The sequence below is a fragment of the Giraffa tippelskirchi genome, chromosome 13 (genome assembly GCF_054371585.1).
Source record: "Giraffa tippelskirchi isolate mGirTip1 chromosome 13, T2T-mGirTip1v1.2.pri, whole genome shotgun sequence".
Taxonomy (NCBI): domain Eukaryota; kingdom Metazoa; phylum Chordata; class Mammalia; order Artiodactyla; family Giraffidae; genus Giraffa; species Giraffa tippelskirchi.
Window position 1 is genome coordinate 77,192,817 of NC_137287.1, and position 26,389 is coordinate 77,219,205.

The window sequence follows — 26,389 nt, forward strand, 5'->3', positions numbered from 1 at the left end:
TAAGTCCCTGAGACTCGAGGGATGGGGAGGCAGCAGGAGGGGGAGGGAAGGGGGAGCCCCAGGTCGAGCCAGCAGGCACCCAGGGATTTACAGCGAGGCGATGGTTGGAGGCTGAAAAGCGAGGAGACAAAATTATTAATAATCAAAGAGCTACAGCTGCTGGAGCAGAGATGAAAGGCTTTCCAGGCCAGTCGGTGATGCGCCAGGAGCTCTCCCCTGGGCAGCCACCTGCGGTGAGTAACAGGAGACACCGTTCCTCTGGGAGCTGAGGTCCTTGAGTTCAGAGTTGGTGCTGCCAGAGGAGGGGCGGTCCCCGGGAGCTCTGGAGAAGTAAGGGAGTGGGTCGTGCGGGTGGGCGTGGCCTGAGGCAGAGGGCGGGGCCCTAGTGAGCAGGCGCAAGCACCGCCGCCTCCCCGCCTCCTGGTGGGCGTGGCCACGACGTCACCGGGCCAGGTCTCCCCGGGACCCCAGGCAACTCCGCCCTTGACCCCAGCCGCTCTAGGCTCTGTGACCCCGCCACCCACCAGTGCAAGCGCACCAGTCACTTACCCCCTTCTTCCCAACTCTCACCCCTCCCAGATTTTCAGTCTGGGCTGCAGGAACCTGAAAGGTTAAATCTTCATTCCTGAGCGCTGCCTTCCAGAAACTTTTACAGACGCCCCAGGGTTTTTGGAAGACATGAGAGGAAAGCAGAGCGTCCGGCAGCCCCACCCGAACGTTCCAGAGCAGAGATGGCGTTTGCCCCAGACCTGGAGGGGGGTTGGGAACGGCAAAGTAGCCAAGGGGCTTGTAAGAACACCTTCCTCCTCTGTCCCCTTACCTGGGGTCTTCATTGTGTCCCACTCCCACCTCCCAAGCCCCCCCTAGAGCCTAACAACCCTCTCCACCGCGGGGTGGGGGGAAGGATTCTGCCTCCGGGGCGGGGTCCCAGGGTTGGGAAGCTCGCATCGCCATGGCAACGAGCTCTTTCCGTGGGAATAACGAACTCTCAAAAGTGCGGCAAATTGGAGAGGGACCTGCTGAGTGCCAGCTGGGGTCCCAGGGAGGCGGGGGAATGGGGCGGTCTGCAGGGAGTGGAGGGGGGCCCACGACCGAACTTGACAGGCTACCCCAAGCCTGAATTCAGGGCTGCGTTTGTTGCCTGGAAGTCAGATGGGGCCACACACGCGGGACACGTGATGTGATGCATTACTCTCCGCTGGCCTCCGGGTCCGGGTACGGGTCCGCTGACTTACTTCGAAGGGCCGCCGCCCAGTGACAGCCCAGGCTGAGGGGGACGCTTCCATTCCATGGGTCTGTCCCACTCCCCTAGCAGGTGAGACCAGCAGCTCTTGTGGGAGGACAGGCGGGTTGGCTGTGGAATTCAGTTCTACCTGGCTGAGGCTATTGACATCTTTTACAGTTCCTTTTTAAAGTTTTAAAGCTGTATCAGCCATTTAAAAAGTCTATATGTTCTTTCAGTTCGGAAACATGTAAAGAAGGAAATGAACATGAGCCACAGTCCCCATCTTCCCACCCAAACATAACCACTATTAGCATTTCGTTGTCATCTTCCTGACATACCCACATGGTCACCTAGGGATGTACTAGTGACAAAAATAGATTCCATGATGTTTTGTCACCTGAATTTTCACTTAACTTACCAAAGACATGGAAAGACATAGAAAAACACGGCACTGTTGAATGTTATTTCTAATGGCAACATAGGGTTACTGTGATTTGTTAGCCAATTTCTTCTTGCTGGAAAAATTTAAATTATTTCCCAATTTTTATTCTTCTACATGGTAGAAGGATAAATATCCTTCTACATACCTATTTGCATTCAGTTTTCTTAAACTTCTAGAAGAATTACTGGGCATTTAAGTTTTTAATGCATATTTCTGAATTTTGGTTCTGGGCTTTTTGTTTCCTTTTTTTTTTTTTTTTTGTCTTTTGTTTCTTTTTTGTTTTTTTGAGAGCCAGTGGCCTTTATTTTCTCCCTATCGGTATTAGGAATCAGGGAAAGATTCATTATACAGTTTGTATTCTCCCCAAATCAAGATCTGAAACGTGTTTGGGTGTGAATAGATTTTTTTTCTAGAGGCTATCCAGGAAGCGGGCTTCCCTGGTGGCTCTGAGGTAAAGAATCTGCTTGCAATGTGGGAGACCTGGGTTCGATCCCTGGGTCAGGAAGATCCCTTGGAGGAGGGCATGGCAACCCACTCCAGTATTCTTGCCTGGAGAATCCCCATAGACAAAGGAACCTGGCGGGTTACAGTCCTTGGGGTTGCAAAGAGTCGGACACTACTGAGTGACTAAGCACATATATCCAGGAAGCACTCTGAAGGGGTAGCAGTCAGGTGCACTAGTGAATGGGTTACTCCTGTGGGCCGTGGGGCCGATCCCCTTGGGGATCCTCTGGGAGACCCCACAGGACCACCCTCAGAATTGACCCCCATTTGTTTCTGCAAGGCATCAAACTCTCCAGATTGGCAGATTTCCCCGTGCTGTTATGTGGAAAATGTCCACAGGTAAATTATGAGAAAGACCAAGGGGATGTAGCTGGAGCACCCACAGCCTCAGTGACGAATGAATGATTCCTCCTTACCCTGAACCCAAGCCAAGGCATGAGGTTAATCGAGGACACAATTGCAAAATGGGTTAAGATTTCATCAGCCCCTTCACCTTCCCTCTCAGTTCCCTAAACCATCTCTTGGTGCCAACTCCATGCTGCCCCCGGCTTCCAAGGTATCTGATTCTCCAAAACACATGAAAGAGGTCTTCTCCTGATTAGAGTCAGAGACAAAATATGCTAGTTACTCTTCCAAGCATGTTTATATTTTAAGACAGGGGAGAGTAGCTCTTCACGGAAGGAATTGATGATAACATTGGCATTTCAGGCACGGTGGCAGCTAACGGCTTTTCTGGCGGGACACCCAGCCCTGGGGCTGGTCCAGCACAGGAATTCTGCTCGTCCTTTCCTGAGCTGTGGCAGGTGAGAGGAGGCAGGGAGGTGGAAATGGAGGAGGCAGGGAGGGAAGAGTCCAGAACCTTGCTTTGCTAGTATGGATGACACTTGCTTGTGGATTTTAGAAACTGAGACCAGAAAGAGGAAATCGGGGAGGGGGGTGGGAATCAGTTGCTGGAGGGGTCCACATCAAAAACAAAAGTCTTTAAAAAAAAAAGATTGAGCAGTTTTGTCTGCCCTCCTTCCTCTCTGACTCCTCCTTCTTGGTGTCCTTTAGGGATCCTGCTTTCTTCTGCTAGTCCCCTCCCGGCTGGTGCTAGCTAGAGTTCAGTCCTGGACCTGTTTTCTTCTCCAGCTGCACACACTGTGCAGCCAGCCTGCTTCATGGCTTCTGCTGCTGCCACGCACACAGATGCTGACCCAGCTTGTCGGAGGGGAGCTTGGGTCCCAACTGTCCAGAAGTTGACAGCATTCAGGGGAGTGGGAGGAATCTTGGGACAGACAGGTACTCCCTTTGGTGTGTGTTCTCTTGTTGTCACGTTTGAAAGCTAGTGTCCCTAGTTGAGTTGTGAGCTGTGAGAACAAGGGCTTGGCTTTGATTCGCTGATCAGCCATGTGCAGTGACCAGCAGACACTGGTGGAGCTGCCCTCCGTAGGCGTTTCTCCACCAGCACCATTGTGGGGACCTAGGAGAGTGGGCTCCTCTGATATCTCAGTTGGTAAAGAATCTGCCTGCAATGCAGGAGATCCCGGATTGATTCCTGGGTCAGGAAGATCCTCTGGAGAAGGGATAGGCTACCCACTCCAGTATTTTGGGGCTTCCCTTGTGGCTTAGCTGGTAAAGAATCTGCCTGCAATGCGAGAGACCTGAGTTCGATCCCTGGGTTGGGAAGATCCCCTGGAGAAGGGAAGGGCTACCCACTTCAGTGTTCTGGCCTGGAGAGTTCCATGGACTGTATAGTCCATGGGGTTGCAAAGAGTCAGACACAACTGAGCGACTTTCACTTTCAGGAGGATGGGGGCCAGCACCTTTCCATGCAGCATCTTTGTTTCTACCGACACAGGGACCACCCCCCGCCCCGCACCCCCACAACCATTCACAGTTCCTCAGAACCTTCTACTCACCAAATCCAGTTGATTTCCAGTTCTCATCCTCCCCCCTCTCTTTGCAGCATCTGGTGCTATTTACCGCCTCCATCATCTTGAAACCATCCTTCCCTGGCCTCCCTAACATCACACCCTCGCCCCATCCTCTGTCCAATGCGCTGTTTTCTTTCATCTCCTAAACATAGTTCTCTCCTAAGACTCCATTCTCTGGAGTGGTGTGAGGTAGTAGAAAGAATGTAAGTTTGGGAGCCAGAGTGGCTGTTGGATCCTGGGCTGTGTCATTTATTAGCTGGGCGACCTCTCTGAGCCTCCATTTGCTCAACTGTAAAATGCAGATTTTACACCTCTGGGCTGGGAGAGCCAGCACGCTTTCCCCATCCCTGAGTCCTCTCCTGCATCTGGTCCTGGATGCCACATGGGTGTAAGTGTTTCCACTTTTGACGTCCTTCCATGACCCAGGCATTGGCCTGCAGAAACCTACCTTGTCATCCTTCTTTCTCCAAAACTCTTCCTGCCAGGATTTCCCTGATTCAGCCATCCACACGCTGCTATTTCCCAGACTCTTGGGATAAAAAAACTTGGGAGTGTCTTTCATTCAGCCATCTCTTTGGCTTTTCATATTTGGAAATCGCTATGATTATTGGTCCAGGGACTTCACATGCATTTCTGACTTCATCTCAACAGAACTTTGAAGCTGGCTATTATGGAAACGTGGCCTGGAGATGCAAAATCATCTTCCAGGAGAATGAATAGTAGAGCAGGACTTGGACTCAAAACCTAGCTTATCCCATTTCTTGGAAATTCCCTCCCCAGAATGACGGGAAGTCAGAATGGTCCCACATCCCACTAACTGAAAATGTTGGGGTCTCAGCATCTTAAGAACAAACTGATGAACCTTTCCCAGTGTCTATCTGCAGCTGTCAGCTTTCTCCTGTTTCCCCCTGGTACATACCCACCAGTCTGCCTTACTCTTTGCTCTGGGTTCCTTAGTCACTGCCAGCTAACATCCACCTCCCTGGAGTGGCATCCACCTCCCTGGAGTGGCCCCCACCATGTAATTCGGTCCTCAAGACACTTTGTGGCCCTCACCATACCTGAGCCCTGTTTAACCTCTTCACAATCTGTCTACCAACGTGTTTTCCTTTAGCTTCCCTCCTGGATTTCCTCCCACCTCTCTGGCAATCCTGCCCTAGTGGTCTTGGCCAGCCCATCACTTGGATGCTGCAAATCCCCAGATTTTGTTTGCAGGCCATGTTCCCTTTATAAACCCCTTGTTCACCCCAGTGGGCTCATTTCCTCTTGGAGTTTCAAGGTTCTCATATGCACCCACCCCAAAATACCCATTTCCCCTGTTTTAGTCTCTCAGTCCCTCTCAGTCTGTATCAGGTGCTGACTTTGATGGAAGAGATTCACTTTTCTGCAAGTCTTGAGTTTGGTTCTCAGCTTGGTCTACCTTCTGGCTCCAGGAAATATTTTTTGTTTATTCAAAATCGCCAAGGAAGCCTCTGTCTCTCACAGTTTGCTTTGGGTTAGTAATCAACTGCCCCGAGCCTGTCATTTTCTCTCTTCAGTGCCTCAAATGATGGTCAGTAATGGCTGCCGACACCACCATCCTTTAATTGCTGTTTGCTCTGTACCTCTCATGTGCCAGAGATATTGCCAAAAAGTATTCCCGTTTGGCTCACCACTGGTGAGGGTCTCAGTAATTATACTGCTGCATCAGGCCAAGGTTTTTCCATACTCCCGCTGCGAGGAGAGGAAGCTGAGGTTAGATGCTTTGGGAGATTAGGACCTTCAAAAGTAGCCATGTATACAGGATCATTTAGAAACACATGTGCATGTACAGCGAAAATGCATGCTCAGATAAATTCTGAAAAGAGGCATTCACTTAGAGCTTATTCTTAGGCTCAGAGAAAGCCTAGATAAGTGGTGGGGTGTCCCTAGGGCAGAGCCAGTCTGCAAAGATCAGGAAAGGTGGCTGTTCTCTCATTTTGGAGACTTCTTTTGGCATATTTGTTTGGTGTCTGTTTCAGCGCCTGGCATTTTAGGAAATCTCTGCCAAAACACTAATTGAACACAAGCTAAAGAAATAGAATATTCACAGTGATTAAGTATGACAAGGCATATAATCTTTGCAAAAATATTTTGGAACAATCTCAAACAAATGTACTATTGTAGCCTTCAACAGCATTGAAGAAAGAAAGAGAGGGAGGGGTGAGAGAGAGAAAGAAGGAGAAAGGACAGAGAAGACTAGCAAACCTTGAGGAAGGATGGAGAAGTAGAATCTGATTTCCAGAGTTACTACATTATAATAGCCAAATGCACAATTTTCAACAACAACAACAAAATTGCAAGGCATAGAAAGAGTAGGAACAGATGGCCCATTCAGAGGAACAAAATTAATTGACAGAAGCTGTCCCTGAAGAAAGTCAGACATCAAAATCATTAGACAAAGACCTTAAAGCAAATCTCTGAAGTATTTTCAAAGAGCTAGGGAAAACATGGATAAAGAACAAAATGAAATTAGGAAATCAGTGTGTGAACAAAATGAGAATATTAACAAATAGAAATTATAAAAAGGAAACAAGTGTTGAGCTGAAAAGTACAATAATTTATATAAAAATTCACTAGAGGGGGTTCAGCAACAAATTAGAACAAGAAGAGAAAGAAAATCAGTGAACTTGCAGATAGAACTATTAAAAGTGTAGAAGCAGGGAAAAGGAATGAGTAAAATGAATAGACCACAGGGATTTGTGGAATGCCATTAAGTGGAACAACTTATACCTAATGGACATTTCAGAAAAAGAGACAAAGAACGAGACAGAATGATTATGTGGAGAAATGGTGGCTGAAAACTTCCCAAATTTGAGGAAAGACATGATTCAAGAAGCTCCATAAACTCTAAGTAGGATGAACTCAGAGAGATCCATACTGAGACATATAATCAAACTGTCAACAGTCAAAGACAAAGAATCTTAAAAACAGCAAGAGTAAAGTACCTCAGCATGTACAAGGGATCCTCAATAGATTATTAGCTGATTTATTATCAGAAGTCATGGAGGCCAGTGGGCAGTGATATAATTTAAAATGCTGAAAGAAAAACTGTCAATCAAGAATTCTATATCTGGCTAAACTGTGCTTCAGAAATGAGGGAGAAATTAAGACATTCCCTGATAAACAAAAGCTAGAGGAATTCATTACCATTTAACCTACTCTACCAGAAATTCTAAAGGGAGTCCTTCAAGTTGAAATGAAAGGACTTTAGATAGTAATGCAAAGTGATGTGTGTGCATGTGCTAACTTCAGTTGTGTGTTTGTGACCCTATGGATTATAGCCCACCAGGCTCCTCTGTCTGTGGCGATTCTCCAGGCAAGAATACTGGAGTGGGTTGCCATGCCCTCCTCCAGGGGATCTTCCTGACCTAGAGAGAAAACCAGCATCTCTTGCGTCTCCTGCATTGGCAGGTAGGTTCTTTACCACTAGTGCCACCTGGGAAGCCTGCAGAAAAAGGTAAATATATGGGCAAACACAAAGTCCATTATTATTGAAATTTTGGTTTGTAACTCCTTTTTAAATTTTCTATAGTATTTAATAGACAAACACATAAAATAATTATAAATCTGTCACTGAAGACACAACCTGTAATAATAAAATTAATAATTTCACAGCTAATCTGATGTTCACTGAGTCAGGAAAGAAAGCAACAGGAATCAGGTTACATGGCACCCAGGGCTCCATTATTGTGAGCTGAGTGAGTCTGTTACAGAGAAGTATGGGATGTACTCTTCTTTGAGTTCCTAATCCCAGACAAACTTTCCATAGCAGTGGTTGCTGGTCTTACCTGTTAGCAACCGTGTACACTTCTCCCTGATTGACTATTCACTCCTGTGTTTGTTTGTTTACTCATTTGTTCACTTATTGCTGTCATACATTTAAAATAAAATTTGAAGTCCTCATCATGGCTTTCAAGGCTCCTGGCAGCTTCTCCAGCCTCATTTCTTACCACTCCCCCCTCAGTCTGATTGCTGTCTAATCGTCACACATATTAAACATCCTTGAGTTTCAAGGTCTTTGCACTTGCTAGGAGGACTTATCTGCTCCATGCATCTCTCATGCTCCAGCAGGCTAACCTGGGCTTGCTTTTATGGTAACCTAGCAAGTTTCTGAGAGAGAGAGAGGACCAAGGCAACCCAAGGCCTAGGTTGGGAACTGGCACTTGGTCACAGCTTTCACATCTTACTGGCCAGAGCAGGAACAGAGAAATGGGGATGGGGACAATACCAAAGGCTGTATGGTGGAGAGACTTAAGAGTGGCTGCTGTAACCCCTGCCTCCTGTTGTCCATGACCTCATATAATCCCTCCTTGAGGGTGAGCTGGACCTGTGCTTCTATCTATATGATAGACTATGATAAAGGTAAAGGAACATCACTCTTATGATTAGATTACATTACACAAGACTCTCTTAGCAAACGGGGTACTAGAGACCCTCCTTATGAGCTCAATGAAAGATGCAGCCATGTTGGAGAAGCTTGTATGTCAAGGAACTGTGAAAAGACTCTAGGACACTGGGGTGTCCCCAGCCCACAGCCCACATGAAGCTGGACCTTCAGTATGGCCACCGGAAATGAACTCTGTGGAGAACCTGAATGAGCCTGGAAAGATTTTTCCCCAGCTGAGCCTCCAGATGATGACGTAGCCTTGTGAGATCCCAAGCAGAAAACTCAGTCCAGACTCCTAGATATGGAAAGTCTGAGATAATAAATGCAACAAAACAATAATAAATATTGTTTTAAGCTATTAAGTTTGGAGTACTTTGTCATGTAACATAGAAAATGAACGAAGTCTGGGTTCAGCTGATAAATAGTAGCTGAGAAGTGGAGTGTCCTTAAAGGAGTCTAATGGTTCTTTCTGACTTTACCTGGGAACCTAGGAGCCCTGAACAGATGGGTTGTGATGGACCATGTTTGCCTGGTATTGGAGTTCTCATGTGAACTGACCTACCTGAAATTCTAGTGTGTGAACACATAGAAAGACAGACTGTATTGATGGGTGGAGCCCAGGATGGCTGTTCCTTGTAGAGTGGGATGTTATGAAAGTCCAGACTGGCCCTCCCTTCTTGTCCACATACACACTCAGACCCAGTTTTTCAATGGAATCTCTAGGGGTGATGTGACTGGGATATAGTATTAATTCCATTAACTTGGATATATGAGAGGAAAAGAGACTTCTCTCAAATTAGTGATAAAAGCAAATATTAATAAAAAAAGATTTTAAAATAAGTTCTGTCTTGTCACTGTCAAGCAGTTAAAAGAAGATGCAGTGGTTAATGTATTCTTGTTAGATATGCTTTTATGATTAGGGAAGTAAACCTTGTAATCAGCATATTAATTGCTGATATTAAAGTGATAGCTTGAAGATTTTAGTTTCAAAAAGATTAACATTATCACAGTCTTCTTTATATTATCAATTTGTGTTTTGAGAGACAGAGATGGTGCAATGGTAAACAGCACAGCCCTTGTTTAAAAGTCACAAACAACAAGTGAACTGGATGCAGATGATCAAATTTTTACTCTGCTCAAATGACATACCTGAAGCACTCAGGTGACAGAAAAAGGAAGGTCATGATCGTGTTTGTCAACTGAAGCCATGGGAATAGCACTTGTCCCACAGCTCTGCTGGGCTGCCTGCCCTGGTGGGATTTAATGTTTTGTCTTCCTCCATTTGGAAAGTCCTCAAAGAATAGTCAGCAGTTTACACAGGATGTGGGATACTGGGGCAGCAAATGGCATTGGTTTATCAAATTTTTTGAAAGTTTGATGTAAAACCCACATCAGGAAATTGGCAATTGGAATTATGTGGTTGCATTACTTGATAACAGCATATTATTTGATAAAAAGCAGAGACATCACTTTGCCGACAAAGGTCAAAGCTATGTTTTTTTTTCCAGTAGCCATGTACAGGTGTGAGAGTTGGACCATAAAGAAGGCTGAGCGCCAGTGAATTGATGCTTTTAAATTGTTGTGCTGGAGAAGACACTTGAGGGTCCCTTGGACAGCAAAGGAGATCAAACCAGTCAATCCTAAAGGAAATCAACCCTGAATATTCATTGGAAGGACTGATGCTGACGCTCCAGTATTTTGGCCACTTGATGTGAAGAGCTGACTCACTGGAAAAGACCCTGATGCTGAGAAAGATTGAAAGCAAAAGGAAAAGGGGCCAGCAGAGGGTGAGATGGTTAGATAGCATCAGTGACTCAATGGACATGAATTTGAGCAACTCTGGGATACAATGAAGGACAGAGGAGCCTGGTGTGCTACAGTCCATGAGGCTGTAAAGAGTTGGACATGACTTGGTGACTGAACAACAACAACATTACTTGGTGAAGACGGACAAGCATGTGGATTCTGGATTCTGGGCCTGTGTTTCCTCTCCCTTCTTCCACTGTCACTCTAGAAACTGCAGAGCTGATGGAGAGCACCCCAGAAGGCTGCTGCGGAGGAGGGAGCAATGCTTTTCCCTCCAAAGTCCAAGGCAGTACTTTCCCCTGGTGGAGGGTCTAGGCCTCAACCCCGGCGGCCAGAATGGTAGCCCAAGGGCCTGACATGAAGGAGCAAAACTTTGGGTTTTGTAAAACTTGCCCCAGGACTGCCTTTCCTTCCAGGAAACTGCTTCAGAGCTCACGGCACTGAACTGCTGGTGAAATGCTTAGGTCTGCCCAGAGAAGAGAGGGAAGGGAGGCCGGAGAGGGTGTCTGTCCAACCTAGATGCCCCTGGGAGGCTGGCAGGCTGCTCAGCGCAAACCTGCCTCTCTTGCAGAAATCTCCCTTGCGTCGCAATGGCCCCCAGGCCTCTCTGTCATCGAGGTCCCACAGCCAGGGCAGAGTTCAGCACTGCTCAGGGCTGGGTTCCAGTCCAGAAGTCAGCTCTGGCATCCCGGACCTGCTGTGCTTGACTTGCTGTGTGACCCTCAGTTGGGCATCTGAGCAGCTCTGGGCTTCAGGCTTCTCTCTCGCCTGTAGAACACATCCTGTTCTTGTGTGGCCCTGCGTGTGGCATCACAGCAGAATCTCATAACCAAGAAGAAGTCTAATTTTTCTGTGTCTTACATGAAGGAGGATTTATTTGGCTGCATGTGAAAGACTCCAGATAACAGTAACTTGAACACGACCAGAGTTTCTTTCCTTTTGATGGCAAAGCCTGAGGAAGGCCCTTGAGGGCAGTGTGAGGGCTCCAGGCCACCTGCTCAGCTGTTCAGAGGGTGTGGTTTTGAGCCTCAAGGTCCAAGGTGAGCTTCTGCTGTCTTGTCCACGCCCCCAGGGCAGGATGGAGGAAGAGGGGTGGAGGAAGGAGAGACACGACCCCCCCCTTTAAGGGATCTTGTCCGAGAAACCACACACATCCATTCCTCACTCTCCACTGACCAGCAGTCACCCAGCTACAGGAAGGCAGAGAAATGTGGCCTCAAACCCAGGTAAATAACAGCGGATCTATGGTTGTGAAAGGAGTGGATGATTATTAAAGGGATGGCAATGAGACTTTGACATTTGTTTTTATTTACCTTTTCTATATTGATTTTTAAATTTGAAAATACTTGCTTGAAAATACTTGCTTACAACATATCAAGCAGTGCAAAGATACATATATATATACACACACACACACTTGTGAGAGTGTGTATATATTCCACCCCTAGCCCCGCCCCCTCCCCTGCCCTATAAACTCGAGGACTTCTTGGTGGCTCAGATGGTAAAGAATCTGCCTGCAATGTAGGAAACCCTGGTTCAATCCCTGGGTTGGGAAGATCCGCTGGAGAAGGGAATGGCAACCCACTCCAGTATTCTTGCCTGGATAGTCCCATGGCAGAGGAGCCTGGTGGGCTACAGTTCATGGGATGGCAGAGTCAGACAGACTGAGCAACACTTAAGCTTTCACATAAACTCCAGGCCCCCGAGGGAACTAATATGAACAGCTGGATACATATTCTTTCATGTCTTTCTTGGTTGACATGTAAAATACACAAACCTTTCTGTCTCCCCACCTTTATTATTTTTTTTAAATGAGAACTGCATTTTAGACATAAAATATATCTTTACAAATATGTAGTTTGCTTGTTTCCAATACATAACAAATCATTTTATTGGAAATTATATGTGGCTCTAACCTGTTCTTTATAATAACTGCATAATTGCTCATAGTATGGATTTCATAGTTGAATGCACTGTAATTTCTTTTGCCATTCCCCAATAGAATATATAGATTATTTCCTTTTATTGTCACTGTAAATAATGTTGCCAGAAACAACCTTGTACACTATCCTCAGGTATGTCTTTCTGTAAGATGTTTGATCAAAGGGCCTGCAGTGAGTTCCAATTGGTCACTTCCTGGAGACTCCTAATTTACAGGTGGTTGCGGGGCAGGGAGGGGCTGGTCTCAGCCTTCAGCCCCCTTTCACAGACTGGGGACTGAACTAAATAACTCTAGCTAGTGAGTGACAGAGTGGAGTCTTGAGCTCAGAAGTGACTCCATCCCTGCCCCTCCGAATAAAAACCCTTGCTTCCCCTTTGCTGCCAGGGGGCTCCTGCTTCTCTAAGGAGGGGGAGAGACGCTGGGGACAGACAGCTAATTCTTTAGCCACCTCAGCACTTTGTGAAGCATCCTGTTTTTGTGTTGGGGTGTGTTGGGGAGGGTGGGTGACCTAACTTCAGGTCAGCCGGGCAGCCACACCCCCTCAAAGTCACTTCCTCGATTCCTGGAATCCCCACTGCCGAGGCTTCTAGCTCCTGGAAGGATGCAGTGTACCCCTCTCCAACCTGAGGATACACAAGTGTGCCCTTGACCCATGACATACACTGACCACAGCAGCCACCAAGAGAAAGTGACCCCTTCCCTTCCCCACCTGGCTGGAGGGAAGAGAGGGCAGTTTCTTCCATCTCTAGGGACTCTGTGCATCTTGTGTCTTCTAGCCAAGTCATAGCCATCACTGTCCATGGATAAATCAAAGTCATTAGCTCTGAAATACCCTAGTTCAAGAAGGAGCCTTCCTCACTCCACTCGGGCCTGTCAGCTCTACCTGATAACGTGAAGATTCTCAGTTCTTCTCAGCCTGGGCTTAGCAGTCAGCCCAGCCCAGAAACAGGACAGGAGCCAGCCCCACACTGTTGCTATTGTTTAGTCCCTAAGTCGTGGCTGAGACTTTTGCAACTCCATGGAATGTAGCCCAACAGGCTCCTCTGTCCGTGGATTTCCCTGGCAAGAACACTGGAGTGGGTTGCCATTTCCTTCTCCAGGGATCTTCCCAACCCAGGGATCAAACCCGTGTCTCCGGCATTGGCAGGCAGATTCCTCACCTCTGGATGCCCAGCCCCACACTGCTCACCTTTTATCTGCAAGTGGCTTTCACAGTATAGGACATTTTGTTTTCATCAACCTACCCTCTGTTACTCAGGGGCATATATTTAGCTGTTGCTTTTCTCACGTTTTGGGAAGTGCTGATTTTGTGCTTTTCAGAGTGAAGACAGAGGCCAGAATCATCTTGATTTTGTTTTTTCATCTTGCATGTTTGATTCAGCAGTCGGAAAGCTGTTGCATGTAAGGATGTTTCTGAGTTTGGAAAAGGCTGGGAACAAGGCTCTGTGGGAGAGCCCTGGATGGTGGGGGCAGGGTAAAAGTAGAGTCTGTCTTGTGCTTTTAAGTAATGGGACCGCGAGCTCCCTGAAGGTCAGTGACTATGTCCTCTTGCTTCTGAGTCCCCAGCACCTGTATGAGGTCTGCCCTGGAAGGTACTTGATAAATAGAACTGGGCAAATGCAGGCAGAAGCTGAGCTCAAAGGCGGGCCCCAGGCCAGGAATGACTGTGCCAGTCTTGGGGGAAGCCAGTGTCTTGGGGGTGGGGGATCCAAGGGTGGCTAGAGCCCAAGCAGGAGGGGACCCCCCACAGCTCTGCTGTAGCCCCTGGAGCAGACTTTTGGGGGACTCACATGTTGGTACCACGGCTTTCCAGGCTGGGCCTCGCTGGGCGGGGAGGCTGCAGGATGTACCAGGTGAGTAGCTGTGCCCAGTGGCAGTCCTGTGTGCTCCAGGGCAGTGGGTGGGGAGCCCTCCTCCTGCGAAGCTCTCTGGGCGGTTTATTTCTGCAGCAGCAGTTCTGTTCCGGGGGCTGAAATCCACTGGCCAGGCCTAGCAACAGTCACCAAGAGAAACAAACAGCAGAGGAAGCCTGGGTCATAGCTGACTCCCTTTTGGGGGGATGGCTCTGAGGGAGGCGTGTCAGCCCCCGCAGGAGAGTCTCATGGGGGTGGATGGAGGCAGAGAGCCGACCAAGGACCCTTGGGAGGGCCATGCACATGGAGAGGAGCACAGCTATTTGTTCTGTGTAATTAGATTGAGCTAATTTCCTTCTGTGGCACAGGGCTGGAGAGTCAGGGTTCTCAAAAAATGTTATCTTATCTCACTTTGTGTAATGTCATCATGGCGCAGCTGGAATGGGAAGAAAGAACATTTTTGAGACATTCCTGGTCCTCTTCATGGATTGCGTTCTGTTCCTTCAGCGTTGAAGTCAGTCTAATCCTGAGGTCTCCAGGAGCGCAGGGCAGACGCAACACTGTATTTATGTAATCAGCCCACAGTCATACAGGAAGGCACTCTTTCTGGATAAATCTAAGGCCTGAATGAGAAAGGCTGAGAGATCAGATAAGGCAGTCCCCTGGGCCCCTGCATCTCTGCTCAAGAAGCTACCACAGCTGCTGACCTAGGTTTGTCCCAGAGGGGAAATGAGAGAAACAGAGAAATAAACCTGGGGCAGCAGGGTTCCCCTTTGAGTCACTGTCCTGGAGTGACTCTTTGAAAGGGGGCAGCCCTCCGAGATGGGGCTGAAAAACATCGGGGAACAAAAGAGAAGGACTGTGCAGTTCTTTTCAAGATGAGAAGACGAGACACAGGACGTGGGCTGGGATCCCAGGCGGGCACTGGCGGCCCTGCGTTTGCCCACGCAGTCTCTCCCCCCCACCCCCAGCTTTCTGGCTGCTCTCTTCATGGGGCACCAGCCATTGTTGGACGCGGATGCGTCATCCAGGGCACTTTGCCTGGGGAGGGCTCCCTAGAAGGACAGCCTGGCTGGAGGGACCGGTGGCTATGCCTCAGCCCTTCCCGATGGCTGGATGCTGTGATGGCCCCTCAGAGCCTCTGTTCTTGCTCGCCTACCCTCTGGCTCTTGCAGTGACATGGGACCCCGGCAGGCTGGGCTCTGAGCACAGTGGCCCCCTGCAGCTCTCCCCCCAGGTGTAGTCTCTGGGGGTGCTGCAGTTTGCTGTGCTAGAAAGATCAATGATGGATCCAAATCTTAGGAGTGGACAGCCACCAGGAAATACCTCCAGCTTCCTGAGGAGGGGGTCTCCGTGTCTCAGATGTTGAGGATGACACATGGCATTTTGTGATGTGCTGGTGTTTCTCCTCATGACCACACCGGCCCCTGTGGTCACCACATGCTTGTGTCACCAGGAAGATTGCCCATCCAGCTCCTTCCCCTCCCTCTGCTCCCCATGTCCCTCTGCCAGGTAATCAAACCACTGGCCCCTCAGAGTCTGGATTTCACAGAAATGTACGTGCATATGGCTCAGGACTGGAAGGGACCTCTGGAAGTAGTTGGTACATCTGTCGTGCTACTAGTTTTCCATCGCTTTCAGGTACATTTCCTCATTTCTTTATAAGGACTGCCGTCTACCCAGTGGACAGTACAGACATGGACATGGACACCAAGGTCTGGGGAGCATCATGACTTACTGAAGGTCATGCTGACTCTGATCTATGCCCTTCCTGGAGCTGCAAACCCTCTGGCCTCCTCATCCTCTCCCTCCTCCTTGGACTAGCCCCAGCTCTGGTGCTAAATGGCCCCACTGTAGCTCAGTCCAGACTTGGCCACCCCTGGACAGGGCTGTGGAGGCAGCAGTCCTGCTCGGAGCCTCCTGACTTGAGCAGGAGTTTGAGTGGCAGCAGCTGGTTCTCTTGAGCCCTGTCCTGGTTGGTAAGTCTGAAGGCCTTTGTATAAATGCCCCACTGTGGGGTCTAGTCGGAGAAGGCAATGGCACCCCACTCCAGTACTCTTGCCTGGAGAATCCCATGGATGGAGGAGCCTGGTAGGCTGCAGTCCATGGGGTCGCGAAGAGTCGGACACAACTGAGCGACTTCACTTTCACTTTTCACTTTCATGCACTGGCGAAAGAAATGGCAACCCACTCCAGTACTCTTGCCTGGAGAATCCCAGGGACAGAGGAGCCTGGTAGGCTGCTGTCTATGGGGTCACATAGAGTCGGACACAACTGACGCGACTTAGCAGCAGCAGTGGGGTCCAGTACAGGAGCAGCTCAAACACAATCTGGAATCATCCTTGGTCACGTCTCACCCATGGCAAGCCTGAAATGGCTGAGCACATGTGAAGCCCTGGTTGTGGCCCTAAGGGTGGCTAATGACTCATGGGGTGATTTCATCTCAGAATCTGCACTCTTTTTGGTCCATGTGTCTGGTGGCCCAGATGCCCGGAACTCTCATCAGCCTTCACACACAGACTCTCCCACAGGCCTCAATTCAGTGAGATCTGTGTGCTCTGGACCCCTCCTAGAACAGTTTTCAATGAGAGGATGAAATACCCCAGACCCTACAAGGGAAAAGGCCATGTCTTGGGACTCCACACCATGGGTATTCACAAATCCCAGAGGAAAGGAAGATCCCTTGTTCCTCTAGGCCAGGTCACAGCTGACCATCTGCTCCTTGTGGTCTGATAGGTATTTAGTTCAGCCTCAGCAAGTCTTCTCTGCTGCCCCCCTGACCCCTGGAAAGCCGGATAAATGGTGACAGGAAGGTGAGAGTCCAGTGTGTTTTTGAAGACTTGTTCTGGGCAGGAGGACACAGATGAAGGACACTGGTTTGTGGTGATGCTTCCTGATGCCACTGGGAGTGAGCCATCCAGCTGAGGGTCAGTGATTAGGGCCAGGTCCTGAGGGGAGCACAGAAGGGGCAGCCAAGTGAGCTGGGGAGAGAAGCAGTTGAGGAGTGAGGAGTTTCTGCTGGGCTGGGAAGGGAGTGGGGTGGGAGGTGGGGGTTGCTGTGCTGTCTGGGGCTGCAGATGGATGTAGGGGCTGGCAGGGCAGCCAACAGGAGCCTCAGACATGGCTTGCAGGGAGTCCGTGAGCACTTTAAGTCAAGCGGTGACATCCAGTCACCTCGTGAAGCTGCCAACGGGCAGGATTTTAAGGAGGGTCAGGCTGCAGATCTCTGGCAGAGTGCTGAAGCCCAACACTTAACCCTAGATCTCACACAAACAAGAGACTTCCTTGCTCTTCCAGGGCAAGACATCTTTGCTCAGAGCCAGGAGGCTCAAGCTGGCCTTCTCCCCACACAGGAGAGGTTGGTGTTATGGAGCCAGTTGCTCTGGTCTGCAAAACTTAGCAACGTCGTAGGAGGCTGACATGCTGCTAGGGGTTATTGAGACAGGAGACCCTTTCTAATCTGTGCTGATGAAGAGAGTCAGCTCATGTTAATGGGTGGCAACAGCAGGCTTGGGACTCTGGCCGTCACTAGTGGCTCCTCTGCAGTCTTAAGAATGGTCTTTGGTACCAGAAAGATGCTGGAGTTAGCGGGAGGGTCAAGGGTTGCCAGGGTTGAGGGTGTGCCGGAGACTCCTTTATGCTCAGTGCACTGGGCCCGCCACCAGATACCTAATTGAAGACGCACAAGAACCACCCCCACCCTGGCTGCCCACCCCCGCCCCAAACACACCTGAAAGGCTCTGACTTAGTTTAAGGCTTTCTCCCTGATAGAGAGTAGGTCCCAGTGAGGCCATGGGTTAAATCCATTTCACCTGCCTTCATTAAGCATGGTCATTTTAAGAACCCGGGGCCGCTAACATGTTTGCCTGAGTTGTTTTCTAGAAACGTGGACTCAGCTGTGTCTAGTTGGAGCTGAGTTGGTTAAGACTGGATGGAGCCGCCCATCCTTCATCTGAGCGAGCAGGAGCACGTGGTTTGCTACCTCTTCTGGCCCACAGCGGAATCACGCATGCGCAGAACAGCCGCCCTCGCAGCTTTTCCTCATCACCTTTCCCCCACGCTCCCCGAGCAAACACTCTTGCTGCAAATTTCAGCATCTCAGCGTTCAGGAAACAAACCTGGCTGGTGACGCTGGAAGTTCTTTCTTCCCTCTCGTGCCTGGGACTTTGCATCTTGGAAGAGTTGGCGGGAGACTTTCCAAGTGAGGTTCATATGGTGAAGGCACCAGGGGGCTGGACACCCGAGGGAAGAGGTACGCGGTTGCCCAGGAGGTGGGGGAGCAGAGAGTAAAGGCCACAGTCTCCATCTACTCTCCATTGGCCCCACCATCTGTCTGAGCTGACCTAGGCCTTGCCATGTTTCTCCTTAGGCCCGGACGAGGTGGGACGGCTTGACCCTAGGCCTTCTGCTAGACCTCCCTACACTCCGGTTCAGCCTGAAACCCAGAAGGGTAAGTTTTTCCAAGGAGACCAAAGTACAGGCTGACCTCAGCTTGGGCCAGGGTGTTCTCTGAACTCGCTTTGTTCATGTGGTTACTTCCCTGTAGAAGCAGCGCTGCCCTCGAGGGTGATCTGGGGGCTTGAATCAGCCCGCAAAGGCTTGACTGACCCATGAGGTGTCCCGCGTGGTTCTGACAATGGTCTTGGGTCACCAGCTTTCCTCTGAAGCTCAGCTCTGAGCAGGTGGCCGTGGGGCCTCTCTTGGGGAGAACGTGGGCAACAGGAAGGGAGGGAAAAGGAGAAAGAAAGGGCGGGTGTGTGTGCGTATTTGGGGGCTTTATGCGGGTGACGGAAGCCAGGCTCACGCAGTCCTTGGGCTGCTCCAGGAGCAGAGTTCGGCAGAGCCAGAGAGGGACACTCACCAGAAGGCCCAGGGCAGCTCTCAGGCCTGTTGGAGGCACATGTGTGCCCTTCAGAGCTTCAGGATTGGTGTACTTTTGAGTCTGGTGATTTTTTTTTGTCAGCTTAAAAAAAAAAAGTATAATTCACATATAGTAAGATGGACCCTTTTAGAAAGTTAAAATATAGTTGATTTACAATGCTGTGTTAATGACTGGTGATTGCAGCCATGAAATTGAAAGATTCTTACTCCTTGGAAGGAAAGTTATGACCAACCTAAACAGCATATTAAAAAGCAGAGACATTACTTTGTCAACAAAGGGCTGTCTAGTCGAGGCTATGGTTTTTCCAGTGGTCATGTATGGATGTGAGAGTTGGACTATAAAGAAAGCTGAGCGCAGAAGAATTGATGCTTTTGAACTGTGGTGCTGGAGAAGACTCTTGAGAGTCCCTTGGACTGAAAGGAGATCCAACCAGTCCATCCTAAAGGAAATCAGTCCTGGGTGTTCATTGGAGGGACTGATGTTGAAGCTGAAACTCCAATATTTTGGCCACCTGATGCGAAGAGCTGACTCATTTGAAAAGACCCTGATGTTGGGAAAGATTGAAGGCAGGAGGAGAAGGGGACGACAGAGGATGAGATGGTTAGATGGCATCACCGACTCAATAGACATGAGTTTGGGTGGACTCTAGCAGTTGGTAATGGACAGGGAGGCCTGGAGTGCTGTGTTTCATGGGGTCACAAAGAGTTGGACACGACTGAGCGACTGAACTAAACAACAAGATGATTCGGTTATATATATACATTCTTTTCTATTGCGGCTTATCATAGAATATTGAATATAGTTCTCAGTGCTAAGCAGTAGGACCTTGTTTATCTGCTCTATATGTAAAAGCTTACATCTGCTAACTCCAGCCTCCCACTCCATCCTTCCTCCACCCCCACCCCCTTGGCAACCACAAGTTTGTTTTCTTTGTCCATATTCTGTTGTGTAGATAGGTTCATTTGTGTCATATTTTAGATTTCACATGTAAGTGCTATCACATGGTATTTGTCTTTCTGACTTCATTTTGTATGATAATCTCTAGGTCCATCCATGTTGCTGCAAGTGGCATTATTTTGTTCTTTTATGGCTGAGTAATATTCTGTTGTATATATGTACTACCTCTTTGTTGATTAATCTGTCGATGGACATTTAGGTTGCTTCCATATCTTGGCTATTGTGAATAGTGCTACTGTAAACATAGGGGTACCTGTATCTTTTTGAATTATAGTTTTCTCCAGTATATGCCCGGGAGTGGGTTTGCTGATGACATGGTAACTTTGTTTTTAGTTTTCCAAGCAACCTCCATGCTGTTATCCACGGTGGTTGTACCAGTTTACATTCCCACCAATAGTTTAGGGGGGTTTCCTTTTCTCCACACCCTCTTCAGCATGAAATGAACCCACTTAGTGGACAGTTCTTGAATTTTGACATAATGCATACAGCTGTGTAACCACCATTGTAAGAACATTTCATTATACCCTCCCTCCAGGTAAGTGATGGTTTTTGTAACTGTTATGAATGATTTTCTATTTTATTTCTCCATTGGCTATCATTGGTAAAGAACATTATATTAAATTTTATAAGTTAATATTTTATCTTGCAATATTGATGAATTCTTACTATTATAATGACTCATCTAATGGTCCTGTTGAATTTTCCATGCAGATGATCCAATGTGCAAATAAAGACAGCTTTATTATCTCTTCAAATTCTTTTAGCTCTCATTTCTTTTTCTTGTCTCAGTGATTGCCAGGGTCTCCAGATTTATAATAAGTCATCATGATGATGGTAGATTCATTTAGGTTTTTCTATAAAGTGTAATGTTTTGTTGACTAAGTATGATTTTTTTTTGTTACTGAGATATTGTCAAAATAAGAAAATACTTTTTATATTCCCAGCTGTTTGAGATTTAAAAAAATAAAAATCATAATAGGTATTGAATATTACCTAGTACTTTTCTGCATTTATTTTCATAATAACATGATTTTTTTCCCTTTAGTTCTTAGTACCTTAGGTCTTAATGTTACTGATGTTCTGATCCTAACATATGCTTGATTTAAATTTCTAGAATAAACATCTTGATACTGTTGCATCATCAATACCTGTTGGACTTGGTTGTCTAATATTTTGTTAGGATTCACAAGTATAAAGAACTTATTTTTTTGTATTCTCCTTACTAGCTTCAGAATCAGGCATATGATGGGGATTATCTATTCCTTGGAAGTGTGGTAGATTACATCCATGATACCTGTCTTAATTTGGGCTGCTGTAACAAAAAAACCATAGACTTGGTGGCTGAAATAACATTTATTTCTTACGGTTCTGGAGAGTGGCAAGTCCAAGGTGCCAGGAGGTTCAGTGTCTGGTGAGGACCTGGTTCATAGACCATTGTCTTCTTGCTTTACCCTCACATGGCTGGAAGTGAATAAGGGAGCTCTCTGGGGTCTGTTTTGTAAAGGCCCTAATCCCATGACCTGATCACCTCCCAAAGCCCCACCTCCTAATACCTTCACATTGGGAATGAGGCTTCAACATATAAATTCCTGGAAGACACAAATATTTAATACCTTAAGAATACCCTTTGAAAAAAAAAAAAGAATACCCTTTGGGTCTGGGTACTTTTGCGAATGCTCAATTTCGCTAATACTTGTTCGTCTATTCAGTATTTCTTCATGTGCCATTTCAAAAGAATTTTCATTGAGTTAAAATGGACATACAGCATTATACTCATTTCTGGTATACAACATTATGATCCGATATTTGCATATATTGCAAAATGATCACCATGATAAGTCTAGTTATTATCTGTCACCACACATAGTTGCAATTTTTTCTTGTGATGAAGATGCTCTCTTAGCAACGTTCAAATGTGCAACTCAGGATTATTAACTATAGTCACTGCTGTACATTGTTATATCATCAGCGACATGTTATTTATAATGGGAAGTCTGTGCCTTTGATCCCCTTCACCTCTCTTTCCCATCCCCATTTTAAAAATTTCACATATTTCCAGAAATATATTTTGCCTGTATTTTCTACATTTATTAAAGCTGAGTAGTTAATATTTTTATTATTGTTATATCTCTGTGTCATAGTTGATCATATTTTTTCTTTTTAAACTTTTTATTTTGCATTGGAGTATAGCTGATTAATAGTGTTGTGATAGTTTCAGGTGGACAGCAAATGGACTCAGCCATAATTATACATGTATCTATTCTCCCCCAAACTCCCTCCGGTCTAGGCTGCCGCATAACATTAAGCAGAGTTCCCTGTGCTGTATAGTAGGTCCTTGTTGGTTATCCATTTTAAATATGCCAGTGCATATGAGTCCATCACAAACTCCCTAATTATCCATTTATCTCTAATTCACATTATCTCTTTTTTTCTTGACAGTTGTGCCAGAGGTATGCCTACCTGATTAGACAGATTTATCTTCTGATTTGTTTCTACTGGCCAAAGCAGATCCAATGTTCTTTAAAAATTAGCCAAACCTTTCTCACCTTCTGGTAGTTCTTGTCCTCTTTTCAGTTTCGGGGAATTTTCCAAAAAAAACCTTTGTAAGTTTTGGGCAACTTTCCAAACCAGATAATTTCTTGGACATCACATTGCAGCGTTTGAAATATATAAATTAAATGTGATTTAATTTATTATTTGATAGAAAAGATCCAGATTCCTTATTTCATCATCCATCCCCATAATTCAGGGAAATTAAGGTACAAGGATAAATCAGGCTACTATTAAATAATAACACAAATATGAAAATTACAACAGTGGTAAGATTTAGGAGTGGGGAAAGGCTATGAGAAGTGATACAGGAAGCACTGACTGAATTATGACCATCAAGGAAAATTTCTCTGAGTAAGTGATAGGAGTTAACTTGGTGAGGAAGAGAAGGAACAGCATTTCATGTAGAAGGACCAGCAAGAGTAAAAGTCCTAAGGCAGGGAGCCAGTGAGATGGGATGCTACTGCTACTGCTACTGCTAAGTCGCTTCAGTCGTGTCCGACTCTCTGCGACCCCACAGACAGCAGCCCACCAGGCTCCGCCATCCCTGGGATTCTCCAGGCAAGAACACTGGAGTGGGTTGCCATTTCCTTCTCCAATTCATGAAAGTGAAAAGTGGAAGTGAAGTCGCTCAGTCGTGTCCGACTCTTAGCGACCCCATGGACTGCAGCCTACCAGGCTCCTCCATCCATGGGATTTTCCAGGCAAGAGTACTGGAGTGGGGTGCCATGAGATGGGATGAGAAGTATTAAATGAATACATTCAGGGATTCCTGCAGTCAAGTCTAAATCAGTGGTGTTGATAGTATTACACTGGCCAAAAAGTTCATTTGAATTATTCTGTCAATGTTACGGAAAAATCTGGATGAACTTTCTGGCCAATACAATATCTTTAGACAGAGAAGAATTGAGAGAGTCCTAGGTTGTAAACTGACAGGTATATGCATTAAAGTTGGAAAAACCCCAAAAGATAAAAATCCTGTTTGCATCCTGAGAAAAAATAACTGCAAAGACATATTTCAATAACTGAACATACCCTCAGAAAACACAAAAATGTCTCTGGAAGGGTTTGAAATTGTTCCTGCATTGATTTGAAATGATCAAAACTCAAAATGTTGCAGGTTAAAATGGAAAATAATTAAAAATAATTCTTTGGGATAATATAAACCAAAGCAATATGTTAGATCTGGAATATATTCAACTTTCCCATCATTGCATACTGAAGACAAATATATTTTTAACTTATAAAATAGTATTTGCTTTTAATTTAGAGTGCAGAAAAGCTGATTAGTTAAACTTCAAATCTGCAACAACCAGCCTTTCCTAAGAGCACAGACTCAGTGGTGTGCATGCCCTGGCACCTCTCTCTGCATCGTGCCATATACCAGCTTTTTGGTTGAAAGATGATGTCTGCAAGTACCACATATCTCTTGATGAGAATAAGCTACAGATTTGATTAAAGGTTACTAACTTCAGTTGCCCCAAATATGTGACTGTAAGCAACAAATAGGGGCCAAAAAAAGAGGCAAGAAATTGAGATGATGTAATTTATAGCTTCTGTCCCAAAGAAGTTGATGCAAGATGATTTGTTCATCTTAATAACATTTTAATAGATTCTTTCCCATAACACGTATTGCAAACCAGAACATTAAGCACTGCAGAAGCCTTATTATGGCTATGGATTTAGTAATGTGACAAACAGATTGCCTTGGTTATAAAACCTGAGATTGCTTTCTTTGGTTTTGCAGCATATGGAATTCTTCTTGGTGAACCATTAAACATGCACCATGTTTTTCTAATTAAAACTAATGATTCCCTTTGTCACCATTTATCCCATCATTTCCTGGTGCAGAAACTTTCATAGCATCATAGGATAAAGGCCAAATATCATAGTCTAAAATGCAGTTCTTCCATGACCTTCCTTTCTGCTCTTGCCTCCCTTTAGGCTCTCATGAAAGTGAAAGTCACTCAGTCGTGTCCTACTCTTTGCGACCCCGTGGACTGTAGCCTGCCAGGCTCCTCTGTGAATGAAATTCTCTAGGCCAGAATACTGAAGTGGGTAGCTGTTTCCTTCTCCAGGGGATCTTCCCAACCCATGGATTGAACCCATGTCTCCCACATTGCGGGCGGATTCTTTACCGTCTGAGCCACTAACCTAGTAAACAGTCTATATGATTTCTCCAAATGTGACTGGTCCTTTCCTGCCTCTGTAGCTTATTAAATGCTCCTCGCAAAGTTCTTCACTTTCTCTCTTCCATCTTGGCCTGCTGAAGCCCTTGCAGTTCTTTCAGAATTATCTCAGATGCACCATGCCTCCTGGAAGCTTTCCCTGGTCTTTCTAATTACGCTTCCCAAACTGGGTTCCTCAGAACACCAATTCTATGGACCATAGAAGGACACTGCTTTCTGGAGAGTCACAAAACAAAAAGAGCATCTTAAATGCTAGAGAAATTGTACAGTAAAGACATCTGTTAATTTTTGTTCAGCTCAGCACTTCCTAAACTTGGTGTGACCATGAATTTTTTCCCCCTCCAAATGGTACTTGTTAACATCACAGAGAGCAGACTTTGAGAAATATTCCCCTGCTAGACTGTGTTCCCTGTTCGCAGGTCCTTATTTATTCATTCACTTAGTGAACAGATAACATATTTATAGACTGTATACTAAGTGTGCTGCCGCTGCTAAGTCACTTCAGTCGTGTCCGACTCTGTGCGACCCATGGACGGCAGCCCTCCAGGCTCCCCCATCCCTGGGATTCTCCCGGCAAGAACACTAGAGTGGGTTGCCATTTCCTTCTCCAATGCATGAACGTGAAAAGTGAAAGTGAAGTTGCTCAGTCGTGTCCGACTCTTCACGACCCCATGGACTGCAGCCTACCAGGCTCCTCTGTCCATGGGATTTTCCAGGCAAGAGTACTGGAGTGGATTGCCATTGCCTTCTCCGATACTAAGTGTAGAGAAGGATTAAAAAAATGACTCAGGCTTAGAGTCTCGAGAGAAGCTTAAAGTCTAGTAGTAGTAGTGAAGTAAGCCAGAAAGAAAAACAACAATACAGTATACTAATGCATATATATGGAATTTGAAAGATGGTAATGATAACCCTATATGCAAGACAGAATAAGAGACTCAGATGCATGGAACAATTTTATGGACTCTGAGGGAGAAGGTGAGGGTGGGACATTCTGGGAGAATAGCATTGAAACATGTATATTATCATATGTGAAACAGAACACCATTCCATGTTCGATGCATGAGACAAGGGCTCAGGGCCGGGGCAATGGGATGACCCAGAGGGATGGGATGGGGAGGGAGGTGGGTGGGGGGTCCAGGAAGGGGAACACACGTAAACCCATGGCTGATTCATGTCAATGTATGGCAAAAACTATTACAATTTTGTAAAGTAATTAGCCCCCAACTAAAATAAATAAATTTATAAAAAAAAAAAAAAAAGGAAAAAAAAAAAAAAAAGTCTAGTAGGGGAAATAAGACAGTAAAGGCTGTCCAAGGTTGGCTGTGTCACGTGCCCTGATACAGGCACCAGTGAGGTGCTGTGGAGGCTCAGGGTAGAAAACAAGCTTTCAACCCAGGGAATATCCATCTGGGTCCTTCAGGAAACAGATTCCCAGTGTGTGCTTTGTAGCCAACTAGGAGTTCCTGGATGATGTCAGATGGTATATTAATGAACATTAACAATGTTTATTTAGGTATTAAATACGAATTTAGAAATGTCACTGGCACACAATAACCACAGTGTAGGTAGTTGCCCCAAGTTTTTGGTGGTAGTGTTGGTTCCCATATATTATATAAGTTAAAAGCGCGAAAGAGACTTTTAAGTGAAATAGTAAATAGATAATAAAATGGGAAATACAGAGAAAAATGTAGATTCCAAGACAGGACTAACTGTGC

At 46.4% G+C, this 26,389-nt stretch overlaps 1 long non-coding RNA gene across 1 annotated transcript in view; it reads left to right on the forward strand.

Moving 5' to 3' along the window:
* The first annotated feature begins 446 nt into the window (after positions 1 to 446).
* Positions 447 to 26,389, forward strand: part of LOC145531422 (uncharacterized) — a 62,993-nt gene continuing 37,050 nt past the window's right edge. Inside the window, exons 1-8 of the long non-coding RNA XR_014072434.1 lie at positions 447 to 1,315; positions 2,880 to 2,974; positions 3,225 to 3,452; positions 7,390 to 7,519; positions 10,007 to 11,341; positions 13,564 to 16,909; positions 17,979 to 18,297; positions 18,466 to 18,546. This is a non-coding gene — a long non-coding RNA (uncharacterized LOC145531422). The remainder of the gene's footprint in view (positions 1,316 to 2,879; positions 2,975 to 3,224; positions 3,453 to 7,389; positions 7,520 to 10,006; positions 11,342 to 13,563; positions 16,910 to 17,978; positions 18,298 to 18,465; positions 18,547 to 26,389) is intronic.